At 48.7% G+C, this 3639-nt stretch overlaps 1 pseudogene; it reads left to right on the forward strand.

Moving 5' to 3' along the window:
* Positions 1–2516: 2516 nt before the first annotated feature.
* On the forward strand, positions 2517–3297 carry LOC114616201 (annotated as a pseudogene).
* Positions 3298–3639: the final 342 nt, after the last annotated feature.

Raw genomic sequence — 3639 nt, forward strand, 5'->3', positions numbered from 1 at the left:
ATGGGATGCGGTTCCTTAGGCCCTCGGCAGAGACCTAAAATGGAGAGGCCCGGGCCGTGCCGCCTGCGCCCCCCGCCGCAGTCTCGAGGCACTGTGCGGCCCCGCTGTCCTTCCTGCGGCCACCAGGGTGGCGCGGAAGGAGCGGGTGGCCCTCTCCGCAGCGGCGGAGGGCGTTTGCTCACTCGATCCGCACCTGCAGGCGGACGTTGAGCATCACGGAGGCCACCATGTAGAAGTAGGGGAAGTTCACACGCAGGCGCCAGGCCAGGTCGAAGAAGGTGAGTAGCGTGCATGTGAGCCCCTTGCAGAAGGCACCGTAGGAGCTGCGCGCACTGCCAGGCCACACAGGGCTGCAGCTGCCACAGTTGAGAGAGAGGGCCTCAGTCACCGCCATTGGCCTGGCTCACGTGCTCATGTGCTCTCCTGCTCACGTGCTGCAGAAACAGCTCAATCAGCCACATGGCTTCAGCCTATGCTACCTGAAGCTATGCCCTAGGGCTCCCGGGACCCTGAAGCCTCCACTGTTCCACCCTCAATTGACGTCAGCCTCAATTGCTCCTGCCCCTCAGACCCCCAAGGAGCCCGAGGCGAGGCGCCAGAGCTGCAGCTGTTCAGCTCTGCCCTTTTGCTTCAGGGTTTGGGAAGAAAGAGATGGCAACCCCCCACTGACTACTTGCAAACAGACAGGTCTCAAAGGTCCTGTAAAGGGCTAAATCCAGTCGCCTCTCTGAGCCCCTTGCACTTTGAAACCATGGCCCAGAGCTGTTCTTTTAAGGTTTAAGGGCCAAATTTCAAAGGCCAGGTAAAGGACACCCACTTTGTACTCTGAGTAGATAGTGGCCTGGAGCCTTTGGTTTAAGGGCCCCACCTCAAAGGTTAAAGGTTGAGTAAAGAAACCCCACTTTGCTCTCTGAGGAGGTTCTTGCCTGAAGCTGTTGGTTTTGAGGCCCTGAACCTGGGTTTCTCTTGGAAAGTCTCCTCTGAGCCTAGACCAGTGTCATCCAGTAGCACACATTGTGAATTAATCTCTGCCTTACTGGCTTCTCAGGGCTTAGGCCGAGGATGGTTTAGAAGGCGTTAATTTGTTCTTGTGAATTATGATCCCCTACACACTAGTGTGCTTAAATGGCCTTATGCTTTTTCACCTATTTATATATTTTATAAACTAAACTATACCAAACACAGTGAAAGCCCTATGTATTTTATAAAACAATAAATCCTCATGCTTCTTTATAGTTATAAGTTAAAAGCAGTCACCCTGGTGCCTTTACATGGAAATTATACCTGAATATTTAGGTCCTTTCAAAATGCCTGTTTACCATCACCTTTTATTTGTTCTATCACTTCCCATACAACTGCTTACAGGGACCAGAACATTCACATATACATGGATAATAGTCCTGCTTACATGATAGTGATTTTGTTTGTTTGTTTTTCTTTTTAAGGGGAAACCTGAAACATTGAGAAAACATAAAGATGATACAGATTATACATTCATTAATACATCCTTTCAGAACTGAGGAGAAATTTTCAAGTGCAGATACACTGTTAAAAATGTCAAAAGAATAATGTCATCCTATGATTAAAAAAAAATGAAATGAGTAAAAGAAAGAATGAGTGGAATAGACTATCTTCCCTATTCCTTTAAAGGTTTATGTTATTATTATTATCATTATTATTACTATTAGTATTATTTTGGTTTTTTGAGACAGGGTTTCTCTATATAGCCTCAATTTGTATCTATAGGAACTCATTCTGTAAACCAGGCTGGCTTCAGACTCACAGAGATTCACCTGCTTCTGCCTCCTGAGTGCTGGGATTAAAGGCGTTCACCATCAGACCCAGCCGGTTTAATTTCTATTTATGTGTATGTATGCGAACTTGTGTGAGTTCATTGTGCCCCATGTGTGTGCCTAGTGCCCATCAAGGTGCACTGAGGGAGGCCAGAGAATGTCCAGTCCCCTAGAACCGGAGTTACAGGTGGTTGTGAGCTTACCAACGTGGAGTCTTAGAACTGAACCGGGTCCTCATGAAGATCAGTAAGCACTTAACTGCTGGGCCATCTCTCCAACCTCCTTAATGTGTTTTCAAAATTATGTTTGAGAGTTGAAACCTCAAAAAATAAATGCTATCTAACATGATGCTCTCCTTCTGCAGCTGAGACATTTAAAAATGTATGTATAAAAGAAAGTTAAGCAGGCTTAAAGGAAGGAAGAATTCTATACCACTTGTCATAACTTAAAATGTCAATGTCAGCAGAGTGTGAGACAATAATATGCATAGTGTAATTGACTGCATTCTATAATGTATTAATTAAATGTATCCTATAATAGTACAGATAAATCACAATGAAATTCTAAAAGTTTTCATGCAACCTATAAGATGGGAAGAAAATAGGAACAGAAAAAATAAACAGAGGGGAGAGTTCGACACCACCCAAACCCGCCATCATGTCAATAAATCAACACCTCTTAAATCTCCACGTGTCTCTTGAAATCTGGACTTATTGTGTGGTGTATGAGGACAGCCGCATGGTTGGCCTGAAGGCCCCCTATGTGTCAGGCTTCCTGGCTTTCCAAGAGGTACCTTTCCTGGTGGAATTGGTACAGCAGCTGCAAGAGAAGGAACCAGACCTCATGCCCCAGGTCCTTCTTATGGATGGAAACAGGGTGCTTCACCAACGCGGCTTCGGGGTGGCCTGCCACCTTGGCGTCCTTACAGAGCTGTCCTGCATCGGGGTGGCCAAGAAGCTGCTGCAGGTGGATGGACTGGAGAACAATGCCGAGCACAAGGAGAAGATTGTGCTCCTGCAGGCTGGGGGGGACACATTTCCTTTGATAGACAACTCTGGAACTGTCCTGGGAATGGCCCTGAAGAGCCATGACCATAGCAGCAAGCCCCTCTAAGTCTCTGTGGGCCACAGAATAAGCCTGGAGGTCGCTGTGCGCCTCACCCACAACTGCTGTTGGTTCTGGATCCCAGAACCTATACGCCAGGCTGACATCCGCTCTAGAGTACCTCCAGAGGACTCTAGAACACACTGGGGAGTCTCCTGCACAGAGAAAGGAGAGGAGCCAGAAGGAGCAGAGGCCAAATGCATGCCCCACAGGAGGCCTAGGAGCACCTGCAGATCAAGGCAGGCCTCCCGAATGCTGGGGCAGAAGCTCCAGCCCAGACCTGAAAGGCCCTGAGCCAGGCTTCCAGGACTAGAAGGACCAGCAGTTGGAAGGACTGGGGCATCATGAAGACTCAGACCTTTGGCCTCCTTCTCCAGCCTCAGTCCAGTCACCACCGTGAGAAGATCTCTAATTGCAGTGGGAACCTCACCCACAGCCACAGGGAGAGTTGTCCAGAGGCAACAATGGCTGAAACTCCAGAAGGATGCAACAGGCTTAGTCCAGCTTGGGCCGGTGGCTGCCAGCCTCCTCCATCACTGTCTAGTCAGTGTGGTCGCCATGCCCCAGCAGGACCACGTTCCAGACCAGGAAGCACACACAAGCACCAAGAGTACATGAAGGACTTCAGGCCTCGGGTGCTCAGAGGCCCTGCAGTTGGCAGCCTATGCTAGCACCTGCAGTTCTGCCCTTCCCCTCTACCGAATACAGACCTGGTTCTGGCTTCAAAAAAAAAAACAAAAAG

The sequence above is a fragment of the Grammomys surdaster genome, unplaced genomic scaffold (genome assembly GCF_004785775.1).
Source record: "Grammomys surdaster isolate TR1022 unplaced genomic scaffold, NIH_TR_1.0 309109, whole genome shotgun sequence".
Taxonomy (NCBI): domain Eukaryota; kingdom Metazoa; phylum Chordata; class Mammalia; order Rodentia; family Muridae; genus Grammomys; species Grammomys surdaster.